General features: G+C 40.8%; 1 pseudogene; it reads left to right on the plus strand.

The window, feature by feature from the left end:
• The window catches only part of LOC129121179 (chloride channel protein A-like), an 84,167-nt pseudogene that overhangs the window by 52,663 nt on the left and 9,225 nt on the right, over nt 1-22,279 (plus strand).

A 22,279-nucleotide genomic window follows, 5' to 3' on the forward strand; every position in this document is an offset into this window, starting at 1 on the left:
GACTGTGTAAAAAGGAATGTGACCGGTAGGTTTACTCTGCTCTTGTGAGACCCCACCTGGCACATTGCATCCAGCTCTGGAACCCTCAGGACATGGATCTCTTGGAGCAGGTCCAGAGAAGGTCCACAAAAATGATCAGATGGTTGGTACCTCTCTCCTGTGAAGAAAGACTGAAAGAGTTGTGGTTGTTCGGCCTGGAAAAAAGAAAGCCTTGGGGACAACCTGTTGCAGTTTTTTAATGCTTAAAGGGGCTTATAGGAAAAATGGAGAAAGACTTTTTATCAGGGCCTGCAGTGATATGAGAATGGTCAACAGTTTTAAACTAAAAAGAGAATAGGTTTAGATTGGACATAAGGAAGACATTTATTATGATGAGAATGCCTCATCCCTGGCAGTACCCAAGCCCAGGCTGGATGGAGCAACCTGGTCTAGTGGAAGATGTCCCTGCCCATGGCCTGGGATTGGAACGAGATGATCTTTAAGGGCTCTTCTAGCCCAAACTATTCATTCTATAAGTATATCATTCTATGTCCCTGGACTCTCTCCATACTTCTTGGATGCTCTGTTACCTTGTTATCCTCTCAAACAAATGATGCTTCACCATTCAGCCACCTTAGACCTCTGGGATTTGGACTGATCCCCAGCTCTGTTGTAGCTTGGGCATCCCAAACCCTGAATAGTGACTCAAGAGATTTCTGGTCTGCCTCTTAAAGTAAAAAATATAACAACTGAAAAAAATTATGAGGTCTACCATTAAGTCTTTGTAACAATTCCAAGCCTTAGATCTTGTTACTTCACCTGGCATGAGAAATCCACATATAAGGATAAGACAGTAAAAAAAATTAGTCTCTTTACGTGTTACCTTATCTCTCTTTGCTCATTGCTTCTGAGCATCCTTGAAACTTTAGCAGAAGTTCTGGAGCAGAAATTCTAGAGAAAGGCGTCTGGCAATGATCTTTTCTTTCCATGTGTGTTCCTCGTGGACCAAGGTTTCTCTTTCTTTTTTCTCTCTGACTGATCCTGCAGCTAACAAGATGCTGTGGGAGCCTGCCTATTTGCTTCTTTAATCTTTTATCTCAGTGACCACACTGTTTATGTAAGGGTCTGCTGTTTCTAAGTTCCACTTATTTGCTACACTTTAGTACTATTTTAATCTTCAAATGCCTCCACTCAGATGTAATTTTACAGAGACTGTCCTCTTCCTCTGGTTGTGTCAGCTTGGTTGGGGGTTTGCTGCTCTGGGAAAGCGTGGGTGACACAGTTACATTTGTGCCAGATTCTGCATCTTCTTTGTTCAGTATTATTCTGAAAGATCACAAGATGTATAAACTGTGCATTGCTGGATTCCCCAAACCAAAACAGGGACAGGGGTCAGCTGTGTAGGAACTGGTAGCTAGCATGTATTTATAAACAGGTGATAAATTATATTTGCATATGCAGAGTGAAAGATTCAGATAACTAACAGCTTGCTTAAATGCCACATAAGTTTGGATCCTTTTTCAATGGAAACTGAAAAACCTTTGGTAAACAGCACCTGGTTGGTAGCAGAGAGGAAAAGTGACAGGCTCAAGAGAACATGTCATTTTAGCTCCTCAGCACTGGTACTGTCAAAGTGTGGATCTTCTCTTACTTAGTTCTTCATCAGTGTTGAGGATGATGAGACCTTCTGTGTTTGATCATCTTGTTGATTCCTCTTACAGGTCTGGATGAAATCCCTAGGCAGAAAATATGTTACACACTGAACGGAGAAGAAAAACAGCCCTTAGATGAGCGAGGTGGCGGGCAGCACTAAGGTCCAGCTTCACAAAGGAATGTGACTCCTAACTGCTGCAGAAGTCAGTGGGTACATTGAGAAGCTACCTTATCTACACTGTGAAGACATCTCTGTAAATACTGTTTTGTACAAAACTGGTGGAAGTGAGACCTGGATCTTCAGTGGTATTTCACTGCCTAATTTGTATTTAGGCACTGTCATCTCTGGATGCTCTACTTCCTATGGAGCAGGGAGGCTTAAGATTTGTTTTCTTAATACTCATTATATTTTTGGAACCTCATTGATCACCCTGCCTGTTTTATTCTGTGCTCTGGGTGATAAGGCTCCAAACACAGCTGTATCTAGTGCAGGGCTGCTACAGTGCACTATGATTTCCAGCTACATTGCACACCACTGTAAACACCCCCCTTATAAAATCTGGTTCACTGGAACATTCAAAGCTGCTTGCTGCCAGGGAATGTTCCTTAATGAGGGTAAGGAGTACTTGAACACATCTATGACTTGGCAACCCTTCCTGCTTTTTATAAGCTACTATACACTTCAGAGAGAAAATATCTTAGAGGCTACTTTTTAATGGGACAAGTTTACTTAAGAGCTGAGTGGAGTTGGTGCCAGTAGTTCTGTTTTGTTCTAGCTTAATATTAGCCTTGTCAAAGTTCTTATAGCGTCTCCTGTGTGTTTCTGTATTGCATACCATATAAAGCTGGTTTTGGGAGCCAAGAATTTTGGCTGGAATATATATTATAGTGGTCTCATTATATTTTTCTAAAGTGTATCAGAGGTGGCCCTATATTAAATCCATGGAGTGAGGCTGATTTTTTTTCTTTCTCCCTTCTGGTTTTGCCTTAGCCCACACTGCAGACATTGGATCCAGAATTTGAGCCAACCCGAGTCTGAGGGTTATTTGGGATCCAATGTCTTGGTTTGGCCTGTAATAAAAATGGGTAATTAGTGATTTTCTTTTTTTAGATGATACCTTAGATTTTGAAAATCACCAGACTTTAAGGAGGGTGCTTTTGGTTTGGGCCTGCACTAGCAACTACTACACGAAAATATTCCTTTCTCATCCTGCTGACATAAGTATTCACTCAAAGCCAGCTTGCCAACATGGTGAAAAATGTGGTGCATCCTGTCTTGCCTCTCTGAGAAGATGCGTGTTTTATGACTGCTTGGTGCTTTCTTACTGACAGACATCATTAGGTGGTGGACTTGGCAAAGTTTTCTTATCAGAGGGCATCCAGCCCATCTTTTCTAGAGTGTTTGTGTGGGAAGCTGGATCCTCTTCTGGCTGCACAAAGGAAAAAGGGAGCTGCTGTAACAAGACCATACTTTGTCTTGGAAAAATCCTGGCTACCACAGAAAAGATGGAGAGAATGTGTTGAGATGTGAGTGAGATTTGTTAAAATTATGTTTGGGCTTTAAGCCTATGTCAGGTTTAAGAAAACATGGCAAGGAACCATTTTGATTCCTCTTTTTTTGCCTATTCTCCTGTGCTGGGTTTTGAGTTTGGTGTGATCCCATTACCCAAAAAGCAGCTGTATGAGCCACAAACAGTGGAATTGAACCCCTGACAAAAATATTTATGGCAGAATCAGGTGCTGCTTTATGTGCATGGCAGAGCAGCAGCGCAGGCTTGCCTTGGTTTCAGTGTGGTGCAGTTGGTGGTGCCCATGTGGGATGGGTGAAAGGATGCATTGCTCCCTCCTGTACCTACAGCAGCTCTCTGTGGGACAGTCCAGCGTGTCTCCCTTCAGGATCCTCTTAACCTGGCCGGGGCTGATGCCAGCTTGCTTCGCTGTACACCAGCTTTCAGACTGTGCTTGCAACCAGGTGTCCTGGACTGCCAAACAGATAGTATTCTATTTGCCATCTGTATGGCAGCTGTCTTCTGTTAAGTGGGCAGTTTTCCTTATCTCTTCCACAATCACTCCTCCCTCCGGGGAGACATCTGTTGATAACAGGCTATTGAATGTCACAGCAGGACTGATAAGAACTAGAGCATCCCATTGTGAGACGCTCTGCCCAGAGGGAGGAGCCAAGCATTCCTACCCAGATATAATCTTGAGGTTCTGGAACATCAACATGGCTTCTTCACTGGATTTCCCAGAGGAACAGCTGCCTCTTCCACTGGATCTTCAGAGGAAGACTACACCTTTCTACAGGATCCCTGCTCCAACAGAACCACACCTGACACTCCAGGAGGACTGCAGCCACAATTCCAATTGGACTGCTACCAACACCCTGACCAACAGGGTGTCAGGTTGTATTCTGACTCTGTCAGTGTTATTTTAGTTTACTGCATTGTTTATTTTATCTTTTTATTTTCTTCCCTAATAAAGAACTGTTATTTCTGCTCCCATATTTTTGCCTGAGAGCCCCCCTTAATTTCAAATTTATAACAATTCGGAGGAAGGGGGTTTACATTTTTCCATTTCAGGAGAGGCTCCTGCCTTCCTTAGCAGACACCTGTCTTTCCAAACCAAGACACCAGGTTATCCAGAACTGCTCCTAAAAGCAACAAAACAAAGTGAGGAGTTGATGCACATGAATCTGTGTGAAGAATGTTAATCTGAACATGAATGTAAGGCAAACTTCCAGCTGGGCAGAGTTACTGGTGTTTATTAACCCAAATATTTATGTTATGGAGGCATGCTTTTCTGACAGGTGGTGGTAAACAAGGCTATTTTGCTCTATAGTTTTCAGGAAACCTGATTTTCTCTCTTCATAGGAGTTTTGGAAAAAATCCCAAAACTCAGTGATACTGAATGAGCTACAAAGATGAACTAATGGGCCTTTTCAGCTTTAATCCTTAGAGAACAGAGACACCATTTTCTACTGTTAAATTTCACCCTAAATTTCAAAATTTTCATGAAGTCATTTCAGTGTCTAAATCCATTAGGAAAAAAAGTCACATGCAACCAGTTTAATATTATGTGAATATTCAAAGGAGACAGGGAGAGGAAGGCTATATGGAGGGAGTTCTGTTTTCAGGCCTGCCCTGTTTTCTCACGTTGTTTTGGCCCAACCAGCTCATTTTTCAAAATTCTCAGTTACAGAGGGGAAAACAATGCCTCCATGTCTCATGTGGCTTTCAGTGTCCCTTGTCTTTGCCAAGTATTGTCAATTTCTTAAACAAAATGCCTTATGTAAAGGCAGAATTTCTTGTGAACTCTGGAAGATGATTTTTCACCTGGCCTCATTTTGATTATTTAATGAAGCTACTACCTAAAGGTAGTACATGAATCAAAATGTTTTTATCTATTTGGATTGGTGAAACCATAAAAAGAAGCCCAAGATTCCAGTTGCATTACTGTTTATTTTTAGAGCAGACTCTGAACAAATGAAACAAATTGCCTTTCCCATGCTAGAGTAAATACCAACAGATATAACCCTTCCTCTAATCTAAAATAAACCTTTCCCAGTCTTAGCCATTCCCTTTCTAAAATGTGATGAGAGCTGGCACTGTGCCCTCCAGGTTTGGAGCTGCAGGCTTCCACAGAGCGGTGGGTGAGGAGCAAGTGTGGAGCTGGCTGAAGTCAGGGATTGGAAGGGTTGGAGGGATTTGATTGGAAGGGCTGGAGGCTGAGTTTGAGCACATTGCTGACCTACTGCCCTTGGAAGTGCACTGGTAGTTACTGCAGTGCTCATAACCGAGGATATACAATAGAAGTTAGAAATACAGGGATAGTGAAGATGAGCCAACAATCCGTCAGATTGAAATCCTTGAAGGACCTCGTAAATACTTTAATGTTTACACAGGGCCTGTATATTTTCACAATTACCTTTCCATGAGCCCAAAATGTTTTAACACTGGAATGTTTTCAGGCTTTAAGAAGTTATATTTTCTGATACGTCTGAAAACTGCAGGCTCAGCTTCTCTGTAGGCCCATTTTTTCTCATGAACAATTAAAGCTGGATTCCTTTTTACCCCCAAATATGCAGAATGTAAATAGTGAGTTCTACTAAAGTTATGTATTGATTATGATCACCGTGTAGTGAGAAGAAAAGGTTTGAATTTACAGGAGAATGTTGTACCATAAATTGGCAAAAAGATGCTTCTACAATATTTGCCTCTATTATAATTAAGAAGTGATAAGAAAAATGACTTTTCTGTAGAGAGATTTTTGAGAGAAACAAATCCATAAGAAGTTTGAAAGGTTTGAGGCAGTTCTTTAAAACCTCAGGGTGCAAGTTTGGAGGCATGAAGACATAGATCAAGTGTAGGGAATTTTGCAGCAGCTGAGTGTTCCTCTGGTTTCTGTCACAAGGCGCTTCTCTTTTCTGTCCAAAACAAGGCTCCTGTTAGAGTGTGAATGGGACTGTCATGGAATTGGCACACCTGCTGCATGTATTAGACAAGCAGTGACAATGGATTGGTACTTAATATGAGGCTCTGGCTCTTGCTGTGAGGTCCATTGTGAATCGGCTGTAAGGTCCATAGTGAGTGTAACACAGATCCCTTTTGGCTCATGGACAAGACTTTCTGCCTGATGTTGAGAGAGGGATAACAAATCCACAGTGAATTTTGGTGGTGTTTTCTATTTCTGGGGAGTCCTGAGAAACCAAAAGAAGTGACTTCTGCACACTTTCTGCAGAAGGAAAGGCGCTGAAGCAGCATCTGGAACTAATAACCTGTGTTTCACAGCTCACTGGTGGGCAGCAAGGGAGCCGCTCCGGCTCCAGCAGGCCCTTACGTAAAACCTGCACACAGTGATTTTCAGCTGTGGGAAATCTGAAACGGCTTCTGCTGGCCCAAGGAGGAGGAGACTGCCTGACTCCCTGTTGGTTCACCTGGGACAACAGGCTCCCTGCAAGGGCATCACCACAGCCTTCAGATGTGGTAGCATGCAGGTGGAGCATGTACATACACACACACACACACACAGAGGAAAATCATATCCAGCCATCAAATGGGGTATTCCACTAATTGGAAAGTCTGTTCTGGTGTCTGGCCACCATTTGGCAGATACTGACAGTTTCCACTTAAAGGCAGCCAACCTCGCCAGAAAGCCAGCTGTGCGGCTGATCTCATGAAGATGTCATTGAACAACTCTTTGAACTCCTTCAAGAAATGGTGGGTCTGACTCGAGGCAGGCTGGAATCCCCTGGGGGTCTTTGCTGGATGTGGGAATACAGACATCCATTGACGTAATAGTTACACCTCAGCGTTCCTGAGTTGCATGTAAGGATATCATCTTCATTCTGGCACCAGGGACTCCTTCCACATTCACCTTAAGCTGAAACAGAGTCCCTTTGCTGTTCATAGGTCACTTTTTCTGTTCCTGTGAGTGTTGCTACGTCCTCATAAATATTGGTAGGTTGTCATAATGATTGCCATGATGAAAAGACTTATTTATTAAAAAGAAGAAACAGATGGCACAAAATACTTCAATGAATTTCAGCGTGTTTGAGAAATGAAATACCTGTTTTAGAAATACCAGTTTTGAGAAGGTGGTAAATGCTATCTCACATAATTGTGAGTACACTGAGTGTATACAGAGTGACAGCAGAAGTAAGGCAAAAGTAAAAACACATAGAATGGAGTAGTTTTATGAAAAGCAATGAAGAGATGAGCATAGTTTTATTCGCTGCTGCCATTTCAATACATGGAGTTCTAACAGTAGTGAATGGGACACAAAAGCCACGTTAGACAGAAAAAGCCTGAGGAAGCTGAATCCTGGTGTTGGGGAGAAAGGAGGAAGGAGAAAGAGAAAGCAAGTCACACACACAAAAATTCTGTTCCCAGAATTGTAGGTGCATATATCGACCACATTTCACTATAAATAAACTGCCAGGTGCAGAGACAGCCACTTATTTCCCGGAAGAGCAGAAAGTAATACCAGCATCCAGGGCACTATTTTTAACATGTTCTGCACTTGTAGTGGAGGGTCCTTGCTGTAAGGCATAACTGAGGAAAAGACATGTGCTGCATGTGAATGGTATGCAAAAAGCAGGGGAATTAGTTAAAGGAATTTTTTTTTTTAAGTGATGAAAGTTTATAGAAATTTGTAGCTCAAAGTATTTTTATGAAAAATTACTTATGGTTCGTAATGTGAAAGAGCTTTAAGAGGAATATAGATTTTTTAGAAAAGGGAATGCTGAAGAGTTGGAGGGGTTAAATGCCTTTCCCATGGAAGTTGATTGTACAGCTGGAAGGAGAAGTGCTTTTGCTTGAAATTCTGGTTAAAAATGTCAAAATTTACTGGACTGGGAACAGGGTATAATCTGTATCTCTAGGTAACTAATGTTGTGTTTTAATAATCTGACTACACTTTTCCACTACAAAGTGTCTGATTTTCGGAGGGATGGAGAAATTTGAAATATTTGTTGTATTTTTTTCCTATCTGTGTTACTTTAGTTTACTTGTTTTGTAATCTATTAGACCGAAATCTCGATATTCATTTTGACTAAAACATCAATTGATAATCTGTGCCTGTAATTATTAAAACATATACAGCTGTCACTGTCCATTCCCAAACCTTTTAAAGCCAGAATTTTTAATATACTAGTTGGTGCTTTCTTGGACCAGGGAGAGTGGAAAAACGAAGGTGGCTGGTGCAGTACATGAGGGTGGAGGCCCTGAATGAAGCTTTTATAAAAACTGTCTCACAGGAGATTTCCTCTCTTCTTTCCAGTTTGGATTAGGTTTTTTGGCATACGTTTGCAAGAAACTCATCATGTCTTTGCATTCAAACTGCAAAAGCCAGCTTAGTACTTTGTGAATTTCCCTTGGAAATTGCTCTGTAATGCTTCATCCAGAGAAGATGCATTTCCCTGTTTGTTTGGTTATAAGCAAATTCACAAAGCATTTATTTTAGTGCTCAATTTACTTGCTTCTGTCACTTCTCTCTTCTCCATTCCTATGGGAAGTTTGTTTGAAATATTTCTTTGAATTTAGATAGCTTGTACTGGTGTCTTTTTGAGAAATTACTTTCTTTGCCTCTCATTGGTTATAATGCCAGGGCAGATGGATTTAACACAAGCTTAACCCTTTTGTTTTTGGAAAAGATTAGTAGAGGCTTAGATAATAACTTGGAAAATACAAGGATAGCTGAATCATTGCCATTCTTAATACAGTAATAATCAGCAATGTGTTCAAGGGTTAGCCCACTGGACATTGAGATAGCTAATCTGACACTGGATCCTTCTGTCTGTGGACACTTACACACATTCAAACGCTCTCTCTTGAGCTGGCTCTGCCTTACTTGCAGGGATCTTCTCTCCTGACCATTCAGCTGAGCAGCCTTGGCAGGAGGGTGCTTGCTCCTGGCCCCCTGAGAGCCTGGGTGCTGCAGCATCCCCATGTCTTGGAGATCCCAGGTGAGGGCTCATAATCAATTCCCACAGCTCAGGTGAGAACCCATTTTGGATTTTTTTGATGTTTCTACCAAAAGTGTGCTTTTACAGGCTGGATGTCTGCTGGGTGCCACTCCTCAGTGGCCACGGTGCAGCGCCTTCAGCTGGACTTGCAGAGCTGGTGAGACCAGATGTGTGTCAGACAGCTGCTTGTTGGAAATGAGACATTTCCACACCTGCTACTAATCACATGGAGAAATGCCCAGTTCTGGACAGAAACACCAACTGAGTTTAGAGGCCTTCAGGTTTGGGTGGAAGCAGTGAGCAGGTACTGTTAATAGCTCTGAATATTTAGATGCCTGTACTCCCCTAAATACTGACATGGCTAATGAAGGCTGCTAATTACAATTTGTTATTTGTTTTTGGACTTATAGGGTGAAAACTTAGTCAAGAACTATGACTTTTATATTTTTACCTATGGCTTTGCAGGTGGTGAGTTGAGGCTGTAGTGGTTAAGTTGCTGTTTTTATAGTTCAGGCATGTGGATCCACTTCCATGATCCTTTACCTGTTTATCCCAAGGTCACATGCACATCCTAATTCATTTATTTGTAGCTAAATGCCCTTGCATAAACAACTGCATCTATACAAAGTGGGTAGAACCTGCTGTTCTTCTAACTTAGCAGTATTTTATACTGATGGTGCTGGTGGGAAAAACTTCATAAGAATGAAGGAAAAAAAATATAGAGGAACAGAAAAGCACACTTTTGGAAGAAAATCCCCAAACTCTCAACATTTTCCCAATCTTTCCCACCTCTCATCCTCCTTGTCCCAGTCCATCTCTTTTCCAAAACACAGAGACCCTTTTATCTCTGACCTTTTTTCCTTTTTGTTCTGCAATTTGTCAAGCATTAGAGAGAGACAATTTACCAGCAGATTATGAGACCTTGTGGAAATCCATTTTTCTTTAGTGTACAGTAGTTAAACATATATAACTTTCAAATCCTCTCTGGGAAATAAGTGACAGGGAGACATTCAGCTAACCCAAACAACACATTTCATAGTAAGTGCTGTTCTACCAAAGGGCCTTTAGACTGAATAGCTAAATGTCCCCCCATTTAAGGATATTGAGGGAGCCAGGATCAGGGGATACTGGGAAGCTTGTTGTCTTACAGTCAATGTAAATATTTGTAGATATTTTGAAGGGAGTCTGAACCCTGAAAAATTTCTGACTCCTGAATTAGCCATAAGGATTTCTCACTTGGTTTAGTGCTCAACTAAAATAGAGACAGCAAGGAGTCATAGGCCTGGTCTGCTGTGCACAGTTCCACTGAAGAATGATTTTCAAGAGAGCTAATTGAACAAAAGCACATCATAGCATGCATGCACTTACATCAAGGCACACAGAGATTTTACAGGTTTAATTTAAGTTTAAATCAGCTTAAATGTGTCTATTTCATGGGCTAGCACTGAGTGGACAAATCAATTTTAAATTTAATTAAAGTGGTGTTCTTTTCCAGTGTAAGGAGGTCTTATAGGCTTTTCTGTTTCCCTTTATTGATCTCAATGGTATTCTATGAACATGCTAAAAAATCTTTATTTTTCACACACCTTACTTGAAAAACTACTGAATTCAGTCATCTGCACATGACTAACATTTTTGCAGTATATATGTACTATTCTGTTACACAGTGAGATCCATGTTGGCATGTAATTTTTGGATAAGGTTTTTCATAGTTTGTTTTCACTAAATATCTTGTTGAAAAGAAAATTGGTGGGCCTGTGACAAGTATGTAGAAATCTTTTTTATGACTTTTAAGGCAAGGAAAAAAAGAATTTGTATTTAAATGTAAGCAATTTCCTGTGATGTTGTGAGTTTGTTCATAATGGGGTAACCTTAAAGGTGATAGATAGTAAGAAAGCTAATATAAAAATAAACTGTATTTATAATGTAGTAGCAGCTACAGGTCATCATAGCAGTGTGGCTTGTTCAATACTAGAATGAATATTCTGTTTTTCCAGCAAAATGAAATGTATTTAAAAAAAAAGAACTTTCTAGTCTCAGAAAGTGCATGAATAGTGGAGATTAGAACAGAATAGCTCTAATACTTGTCAATGTTCATAACACAGGTAAGTAATTTTAACATCCTTCAACCTGAGAAGTTCCCCTTAGTTAATGAGCCTGTCCTCTTAATTGCTCAAGCTTCTTACCATAATGAGACAAAAAATCACCACAAGAATTAAGCAACCCCCAAAACATTCTCCTGAGGACTATTTATACAAGATGCAGTGGTCAGTCATGGCAGTAAAACAGTGGTTTACAAGAAGCCTAAATAAAACCTAGAGCTGTCCTGAGAAGGATGGCCTGTGGCGAGTCAAATGGGTAAACATTCTCGGTGCAGAAAGAAAAAAAGGGGAGAAACAGCCTAAAACAGATGAAGGAAAGTCTGTCAATAAATCCAAGCAAGCTCTATTGCCTGTGTTCTTATGCACCTTAATCCTTGTCATGTGTTTGAATGAGGATTATGCTTCTCTCCCACCCACCTTTAAGTTCTTTTAATAATCTGAAACTTACATAAAATATGGAATAAATCTATTTGAAGAAAAGCTCTCTTGTACTGCAGGTTGTCTAAGGAAACCTCCGTGTTATGATTAGATCTGTTATGGTTAGATCCTTAACAATTTATTTCAGTGGGAAAACTTCCACTGGATTTAATAGCAACAGGGTCTGAACTACATTTTCATGAATCATTTCAAGACAGTTTGCCATTTAGGAATAGTGGCTTCTTACTAAATTACTTTTTCAGTTAGATCATAAGGCAGATTGTCTTCATTCCATGTTATATCCAGTCCCATGGATGTGGTCTTGAAAGCAACCTGAAACTTGGATATCATAACTTTGGTGAAATACCTTAGTACTTTAACACATTATGCTACTATAGTGAGTTATATTTTGGGAGAAAATGTTCTCACATGTCTTATAAAAGAAAAATTTGCACTGGATCTATTTTTGTAGTGTGGCTACAGCTCTGTGTCTCTCTTTGAGGTAAATTTATTAAAGTAAGACAGGCCTACTTGATAAAATCCAAATGTAAGTACCCTGCATTATTCCATAAAAAGGCGTTTTCAGCATGGTAAATGAAATGTCCTTGCTTGAAACTGCATTTCAACACCAAGACCTTTGTTGCATCAACACAAGCGTGCAGCAGCAGTGGCAGTCACCAGCTGAGCAAAGTGTCCTTTGGGAGGCATGTGGGCAAGCTTGTGGTTGTGAAGGTTAGCAAGGTTTTTGACACTGTTCTGCACCATATTCTTGTATCCAATGTCTTCAGTCTGGGGGCTGAACAGCCAGATGGTAAAATACCTGGTGGGGTGGTTTGCCTCAGAGGGTGCTGAGCAATGGGACATGCACTGCCTGGAGGCCTGACATGGGGAATACTGCAGGGTCTATCACTAGAAATGCTTAACAGTTCTATAAATGACTTGGAGGAGACAGTGGAGTGTGCTTTCAACAGAACTGCAGATGCTGAGAAACTGGAATGGTCAGGGCTGGACCGCTCATGCTGTGAGGCTGCACCACTGAGGCTTCTTCATCCTGGAGAGGAGGTGGCTTTGGAGGCCCCTAACAGCGTGTGCCCTTCTCCTCCCCATCCCCATAGTTATGGGGTTGGAGGCCCCTAACAGTGTGTGTCCTTCTCCTCCCCATCCCCATAGTTATGGGGTTGGAGGCCCCTAACAGTGTGTGCCCTTCTCCTCCCCATCCCCATAGTTATGGGGTTGGAGGCCTCTAACAGTGTGTGCCTTCCTCCTCACCCCCATAGTTATGTGGGGCCATTGGGGATGTGGAGCCATGGTCTCCACAACAGGGCATGGTGGACAAGGAAAAATGGCACAAGTTGAAATGAGATGTTCATACTGGATATGAGGAAATACCTTCCCATCATGAGGGCAGTGGGGTAGTGGCACAGGCTGCTCGAGGTGGTTGCATAGCCTTCATCCTTTGGAAGTCTTTAAGACCTGACAGGAGAAATGCACATCATTTGAGCTCATGGTGGAGCCCCACTTCAGCAGGAGGCTGGTCCAGAGAACTGTTGAGATCCCTTCTGACTTGAACAATCCCTGATTCTTGTGATCCTACAGGTGCAACTACAGTTTGGCTTGGTGCTTACCTGAGAAACAATATATTGGTAAAAGCTTTCTTTAGCCAATTCTTTTAAAAGATGCCTTGGCCTTGTAACATTCTTTCACAAAACAACTCTTTTGCCTGCTGGTTTCTTACACCCCCAAAGCAAAGTTATTCTTTGCAACAACAGAATGAAGACTTCATGAAAGAAATGTCACTGATGATGAGCAGTGAATCAGCACAGTCCTTTGTGTGTTCTCATCTCTGCAAAAGCTCACTGATGATAATGCAAGGGGTATAGTAGATGTAGGCAATAGACACACTTCATAATACCAGACAAAACCAAGATCACAGAAGCATATAACGAGATAACCCTCACATTTTTAGAAGTGGTTGCTTTGACAAAACAGAAGGATATTTCATAGGTTTCTACAATAACGTGGAATATTTGCTTTCCGTGCAACAGAGAAAAACTGTGAAGTTGAGAAGACTGAAAGTTTACACTCTTATTTCTGCTAAGAAATACACTCTAAAATTGCTGGAATGAAACAGTATTCACACTGCTCTTATTTAAAAAACATTTAGGGTTTGTACGTAGTTCACGTGATTCAGGAAGTAGCTATTCTCATTGATCATGTTTTTACATTGTGTTCACTGTGCTAGGTCTATCATATTCCTAGACAAAGCTTAAGGCAGGCAAATACAGATTTTTATCTGGCCTATGGAAATGAAAAAGAGGCAGAGGATGAGCAGGAATCTACTCATTTAGGAACAATGAAATTCCTTTGGTGGAGTGTTTTACACAACAAGCAGCCACAGTGGCACAATTCTGACAGCAGCTTGTCAGCATCTATGGTTCCCTTTGAGTTTCACCACTTGTAGTTCATTAATTGGTAGAACTCAATGAAGTTAAGAATGAAAAAAACACATCTCTTGGGGACTTAAAAATTTTGTTTATTCTCCACCCAGCCACTTTGATTTACAAGGTAAATTGCTTCTCATTTTAACTAAAAACAAAATGCAGTTCAGAGAGGTTCATTTTTTCCATAAATTGGTGTGCTTGGTCCCTTGAAATGTGGCTCTATAATAAGATGATGTTCCAAATTTATATTGCCTGAAGTCTGTTTCGTATAACTGGGGATGGGTATGACGTGTTTTGATGCACATAAGACTTTTTTTTGGGATTCATTTAAATCCATCCCAGTTTACAAGAAGAAACTTACTTCAGCTTTGTAAGTGCCATGTATGAAGTGCATTGTCTTCTCAGCTCATTTACTCTTAGACAGGTGGTCATATAACAAACCATCAGCATAACTGGCTTGAAAAAACAACTTTGTGTCTGTCAGGAGGGAGGACAATAATTAATAGCATATGGAAAGAGTTTCTTTTACCACAGGGATGAAAGGTACCATGGTAAAGCAGGATGTGGGCAAATGTATGCTCCAGTTGTCTCTGTCTGTGGTTTGTGTCAGCCTGTTTCTGACCAGGAGGTTCTGGCTTATGGTGTGTCCAGATGATAGTCAGAATAATTAATGGTATTTTTTTTTTTTTTTGAAAATAGAAACTATGAAACAAGCTTATAACTAGAGCAGTTACTTGATTTCAGTTTTAAGATTCTGGCCTACTATAATTCCATAGAAATTACTCTTAAATTTTGCAGAAAGTATCTTTATTTTCCATTTCACCCAACTGTCAGAAATAGGGGGTACACATGTTTTTCAGTTTTGTATGTTCGTATTTCCTGAAACTTTGCCTAGAACATGAAAATTATTAGAAAATACTGGAAGAGTCTGTATATGATTTGTGAACTATCTTTGAAAGGGCAGTTTTTCTAGCTGCTACTGCTGCAAAAAACCAACCCTATTGCAACGATAAGCGTAAGCATGAATTTCTCCAAAGTGCTTAACTTTAATCTATTTGATATCATCCAGAATTCCAGAGGATTTCAACTCAGATTAAAAATCTTTTTTTACCATGAAAAGTCATGCAAATTGATAAGTGGGTCTTACGACATCCTGCCTAGGATGACCAAGTCATGCATATGGTAGAGTTTATCACGTATCTCACACAAAGCAAGGCAATGCTTGATAAGCACTTTTATTGGGTAATTACATTTTTTTTTTACATTTGCAAATAAAGCAGATTGATTTCCATCTTGAAGTAATTTACTAACACATTATAAACTCGTCAAACGCTAACGTGGTGCAGCATGCCATTTCCTGTTTACTAAGTAATCCTTTGGCCGTCTGCTTTGCGTCTTTCAGGTTGAACCTGGAGCTGTTCTCTGCCAGGGACGTCATGGAGCCTGGCTTCAGAGCCCTCCACCTGAAGGAAAACATTGCCTCCTTGGCTTGGCTTCTTGCAAATACAAGCCCTGGCCGATTCCCAGAGGTTAGCAGGCCCAAGCCAGAACGTGCAGAGGTGTTCCAGAGAACTATTAAAAGGTAAAAATGGTACCAAATTGATGTCATGCGATGCTTCTGGCTGCTTATCAGATGATTTCTTTTTTTATTTAAGCATCTGTTTGTGAAGATTATTTGGGATGTATATGAAACTCGTTCTTACTTTCTTTAGCATGAAAAGCAGGTGTTCTTTAAAGAAAGGACCTAGGTCCTTTCTAGCACAAGGTCATCTATTGCATCAGGAATTTATGGAAAGAGCAACAATGAAATGATCTTATGGGAACAGCACAAAAAGGGAAAAATGCCCTTTGGAGCCTTAAAGGTTCACTGAAACAGTAATTTAAAAGGATTTGAATCCAGTTACTCATGACATTTCCCATGCCAATTCAAAGCTGGCCCGCTCTTTCTTCACTTTTTTTTTTTTCATTTTATTAGTGTATGCTTTTACAGGAAATGAGTTAACATAAATCATATTACAGACAAGATAAGCAACAAAGTCACTGGAAGTAACATGCTAGGGTAAACAAGAATCAGACTAAAGGAATCCTTGCCATATGGGGCACTCTCAAAAGGCATATAAAATTTCCTGATAAATGAAGTATTTGTGGTACTGTATTTCATATGACAGCAAGAGTGAATTCATCCTTTTAGGAAGGGATATTAAGACTGTCCTTTGAGTGGTGGGTCATGAGTGGGAGAGGCAGTGACTTAATTTCCACTTTGAGTATCCTAGAGAAAAGGAGAAGATGCATATGCATCTCCTACTGCATTGGAGGTCACACAACAAAGCCCTATGAATTCTGTTTCCAACAACAAAACTGGACACATGTAATAAAAACAGATGGCCAGTTTTGTTTTGTAATATTATAATTTTTCATAATTTATGGTTTCTTTTGTCCTGAATGGCTGTAGTATTCTATATCTTTTCTTGTACAGAGTTCCTTTTTGATCCACTTCTGTTTTATCTCCTTAACTGCATGGCACTTGGAGCTACCTGTGAGCAAACAAGCATAAAAGTATTTTTTTTCTGTCAACGTGGATTCTGGAAAAAACTATCTGTGCATTGTTGGTGGAGATTTGATTAGGACTTGCCCATTTGCCTACTTTTTAACAAATTTTCGAGGATGAACTACCAGCAGCTGAGTGAATACTTAATAAAAATTTTGAACTTGCTTCAGTGACAAGTGAAACAGTTTGTCTTCCTTTTAGGAAGACAAATATCTTGTTGCAATGAGAATTGTACAGTGGGAATTCTTTGAGTTTCAGTGGCCTGGAGGAGTAATGACATCAATAAGTGCAGTATTGTATACTTGTGTATGATACATATGCTTGTTTCCTCACAGTGATATTATCATAAACATAATTAATACAAAATGTGCTAAGGCCCCAAAACCTAAATTTCTGAGTGGTAGTCTGCAGTGTGTACCAGTCTGAAGATATTATAGAACATAAACTAGTGTGCTTTTTTAATTCTCAGCTGTTCACAGCAATAAAACTAGAAAGCACACTAGCAATAGCTACAGCTGAAGTTCCTTTAAAATTCATTTTACAGGCCCAGGCTGCTGAGGCATATGCAGAATTCATGTAAATACTGTTGTGCTTTATAATGCAGAGCAAATTGGTGTAGGAGGAAGCAAAAAGGTGGAAAGGAAGGCTGATCCTAGGACACTCCAAAGAGAGGTGCCTGTAGAGAAAAGCTGATGCTCCCTGAAAATTCTGGTGGGCTTGTGGTTTTCTGTCCTCAGAGCTCTTTGGTGATACATTCTGTTGGAACTTTTTCAAAGGGATGAAGGAAGAAGTTTGTTTCCCTGTCACTTTCAGCATAAATGAACTGCTGTTAGACTGTTTTGAATAAAACCAAGATAATATTAAAAATGGTTGACAAAGAAGAATCAAATAGCTTTTTTGGCTAGTTGGTACCTCACTCCAGTGAAACACATACAGAGAGGTTGTCTGGGAGCAAGAATTGTGTTCTGGGGTGCTGTGACAACACCCCTTCTTGCCCAAGTGTTTGCCCAGTGGCTTGAGGACTTTCATGATGAATTCTGAATGCCTTGTTCCCAGCATGACCACAGGTGACTTTGCTGTTCTTCTGTTCTCACCGACACTGGGAAAGGAATGTTCTGCAGACATCCTCTTAAACAAATCTCCAGTAATGTGATGTGTCATGGAATTTGTGTATTCATGACCAGAAGCAGTTAGGGTTTAGGTTTTCCATCTTACTCATAAAATTACAGCTCTTGCAGCACGTAACTCTCAAGACCAAGATGACAAATGCTGTGAACTCCTTAAAGGAGAAGGGTGCTGTTCAACCTCTTACCCTATGGGACCCAAGGAAATCCCATGTGGACCGGACGTGACCACAGCAGAAAAGTGATAAGTTATTTACCCATCTTGTACATCAATAATGTTAAAGTGGAGGATGTGTGGCTTGCCTGACATATCTTAAAAAGGTGGCTTGGGGAAGATGTAAAAAATAATTGCCATGATGTTTTTGTTGAGAGTTGCCTTGGATGTTATTATTGATTCTCAAATATGGTTGTTGAGTTTTTTCCTCTCTTGAACAAAAATGTTGTTATTAGGTTTAAAAGAATGGAGTAACAAACTAATGAAGGGAAAGAAACAAACAATCTGCCAAGCTTGTATGAAGGCAGTGGCAGCTCATAATTTTGAAATAATGTTTCTCATTTATATGTTTTTTTGTACCATTTTTTTCTCATTAAATAAGCATGGACAAAACACTGTATATTTGGTCCAAATGTAGAAGTACCTGGCCACACTTGGAAACTGTAGCAATGAGAGTTGCTGTATATGGATGAGGTGTTGTTATGTTTCATAACACATATGAGTGATTCTGACCCTTTGAAGAAAAAAAGTCAATGCCAGTTCCTACAAAAGCAAGGATGGTGGCGAAGCAATGTTGGCTGGAATTTGCATGGGCCTACAAATTCACCTTAGTGTTGGCCTGTAGCAAACATGTAGATATTCCAATTTTATTTAAGAAAAATACAGACGTGCCTCCCCCTCTCCCCCAAATCTTCCAGATCTGCCTAGCAGGGCTAGATTTTTCTCCTACCCTTTGTGATCTGGATGGTTACCCACTGGGGATCAACATGAGATCACCAAACACGTTTTTCCATGGGTGACCTAAATCTGAAACTGTTATCTTCCCCAGCTGAGCAAGCAGTGGAAAATAAAAACAAAAGCAACTACTAAAGAAAACTTCTTGGCCTTAAAATTGTTAAAGAGGAAGCAAGCTGTAGCTGAGAAGCAAGTTTCCAAAACAAAGATCTCCTTAGAGTAATACATTTGACACTTTGCCACAGTAAGAGCTCTGTGCATGCCTGGGAAACCCATGCAGAGTTCAGTTTGAGGAACGTGTGGCTACGTGTTCTTCAAACTGAACCCTGCAAGGGTTTCCCAGGCATGCACAGAACTTGGTGGTGAACTCGATGCATTGATGGTTGATCGATTTACTGTGTGCAGCACAGAGGGCTGAGGAACTGGCTGGCCCCCTTCATTTCTCCCATAGTAGTGATGATACTTGCACATCAGAACAAAACAGGCTATTCTCTCGCACCGCAGCTGAAATGCCTCCCCTGTTGCCCCCCAGTGACTGCAGCTGAGCTGAGCTGTTTATGAATGTGTTAGCCCTGAGTCTGCTGAGAGCTATAAATGTCATGCCCTCAATGACATGCCCTCCTGGCTAGGTGGAATTCATTCTTCAGAGTGACCTGAGGATAGGACTACTGCCTTCCTTCCCAGGCCGTTTCTGCCAGAGAAACAGCATGAGGCTGTAAATGCATATTGAGGAGTTGTTGGGAGGTCCCTTGGCTCTCTTTTGTCTTGGCTGCTCTAAATTGTGGCTCCAGATCCTCCTCCAGTGGGAAAAGATAGATTTATGCTTCTGCCTAATTTCTGTGAGACCAAATCTGAAAAAAAAGGCTATTTTTTAATTTCCACATGTTACAATGTACTGGTGCAGGGCCATTGTGGGGCAATGGAGTGGTTCTTTGACATGATGAAGAGATTAGACATATCATCACTTGTGTTTTGCTGCTCCATCTTCTTTGCCAGAGGTTACTTCATAATGTAAAGCACAGTAAAACCAGAAGACATGGAGGATTTGAGGAGAAAAGCTGTAGGTAATGAATTTCTTTTCCCTGTCTGTGAACATGTCTGGGATATAACATGGAGGGTGATGATACTCCATGGTCAGCAGCAACACCTTTGCTGCTGTGCTTTGCATCCTCTGATTGCTTCCCTCTACAGGCATGTGTAATGGATGACAATGTGTTCTCTACCTCGGTGCTTTTTTCCTGGGATGCTGTTTATTCCTTGCTTTATGCAGGTTTCCTGTGTCACTGATGAGTACCATGATCCTCCCAGGGACTGTTCTGATGTTGGTGGCCTTTTTTGCCTGTGCCTTCACTTTTGCCAAGGAAAATTAGGGAGCAGCTTTTCTGTACTGTGGTTAAATCCTCCTGGTGTCTGTTGAAGTAAAGCAGGTGCCTGCTGGAGTCTTGTTAGACCGGGAGCTGTCCCCTCTGTGTCCTTTGAGGAAAAATGGTGAAGAGAGTCAAAAGCTGGACTGCTGCCCAGCAATCTTAATTTCTGCCTTGAACACAGCTGCGAGACAATTTTCCTGGAGAAAATACGAGGTTGACAAATACCACTGAGTAGCCTGTTTGGGAATTTTACCATAACAAATAAGCCATTCTGTTCACGCCTGAGGCTCTCAGATCTGTACCATACGTACCTCTCCTCCTGTCAGGCTGAGGGCTGGATTCCCTGTGCTTGCCTCTGTATTCTTACCTACACAGTTGTTAGCCATTACTCTACATTCTGTTTGTCTATCTTTTAGATAAAGGAATTTTTTTTTTCTTGATTTAATTTGACTGGGATAAAGTAATTATGCAGAAACCACAATATCTCTGATGGTAAGCAGACTGTACAGAATATAACTGTCTAAGAAGAAGTGGGTAAAACTTGGTTTTATGCTACTTCTTTAGGGGGATGTGACATTTTTTGGCATTGTGTCTGCATTTTTGTGTGTATTTTTTCCCCCTAGGAAACCCCATCTCATCTTGAGATGATGGTGGGTGCATCAAGTTTACTGGAAATTCAGCATTTGTGGTTGATTGAAATAGGTACTTTGAAGCCAAAAAGAAATATAAATAAAATATAGAAGGTAAAGTTGTCAAAAATGCTTATACTTTACCATGCTTGTTCAAACTGTTTTATCACAGGTGGATGCCCCACCCCGGAAGCATTTAAGGTCAGGCTGGATGGGTCTTTGACCACCTTGGTCTATGGGAGATGTTCATGCCTATGCAGGGCTGGAACTAGATTGTCTCCAAGATCCCTTGCAATCCAAACCATTCTATGGTTTTACGATTGTATGTTATGGATATGCTATGCAAGAGTGTATTGACTGTGTGATTACCTTACTTAAGTTTGTTTGATATAAATGAAGTGTTTACAGTACTTAATTTTCAGGACAAAGCTGAGAATCTAAGACCCTTCCAAAAGATAAAATACCTCCAAAAGCTGTGGTCTACATGTAGCTAAAATGTTACCAGAGGTTGGACTTGCAGAAATGCATACTGACTGAAAACATGGCTTCCCATCCAAAGACATTTCAAAAGTTTTAATACCCTGGAAACCAGACTCAATCCATCTTAAAATAAAACTTAATTACCTCTGAAGGTCTTGTTCTAAAAGGTGAGTTAAAGCCTGCTGCTCTGTGTAATCACACAAATATGTTTTGTAAGCTTTCCTTAAAAATGTCCAGCTGGCCTGAGCCGAGCTGCACAGGCCTGCAGAGCACAGCATTGCCGCTGGGATGCTCCCAGCAAACCCAGCGGGACTCCAGCGCTCTTGTAGATCTGGACGTGGAAACTGACTTCAGTGGGGCTGGGAGCGCTGGCAAGAGTGCTGAGAGTTACATCTTTCCACTTCAGAAACTCAAGGGAGATATTAAACATCCGCTTGATCAGCAGCAAACTCCCTGCTCCAATTCTCGCTCAAAGGATGTCATGTCTAATGGAGCTGAGCTGCCAGAAAGCTGCACCTGAGTGAGGAGGATTTCTGCCTCACTCAGGTTAATCCCCGGCCCAGATCCAGAAGAACTGCCAGAGGAAGGAGCCAAACTTCATTTCTATATTTATTTATATTTCTAAATATTGGCAATATTTATTTTGCTGCTGTTCTTTGCTGTGCTCCTGTACTTTCTGCTTCCTTTGTGGTAGGAGGAAGCCAGGTACAGAGCAGTGTGTGCTCGTGAACTACTTCTACTCAATGGTCCTGTTTCAGATTCCCTGCTTGTGAGGTGGTATGGGAAGGGAGATACTCTGCTCTCCTCAATCAGAAGACATAGTAGAGCAGCTGTTCCCAGTAACAATAATGACACTATTGCTGAGACAAACATTTTCACAATGATGCATGGGAACGCTAAATCCAAACCACATTGTTTAGCTAATGCATGCTTTCGCTCTGCTAAAGGGGAACGTCACATAACTGAAAGTAAATTGAAGAGATCAGAGTTTAGAAAATATGACAAAGTTGAAAACTTAAAGCTGTAATACACAGTAACATCCTTTAGCAGTGAAATCAATGATCCAAAGTGGTGTGTGCATGTGTATTTTATGGCAGTTTATTAGGTATGACTCCCCTCTGGCCAGTC

Source organism: Agelaius phoeniceus, chromosome 1, assembly GCF_051311805.1.
Source record: "Agelaius phoeniceus isolate bAgePho1 chromosome 1, bAgePho1.hap1, whole genome shotgun sequence".
NCBI classification, from domain to species: Eukaryota; Metazoa; Chordata; class Aves; order Passeriformes; family Icteridae; genus Agelaius; species Agelaius phoeniceus.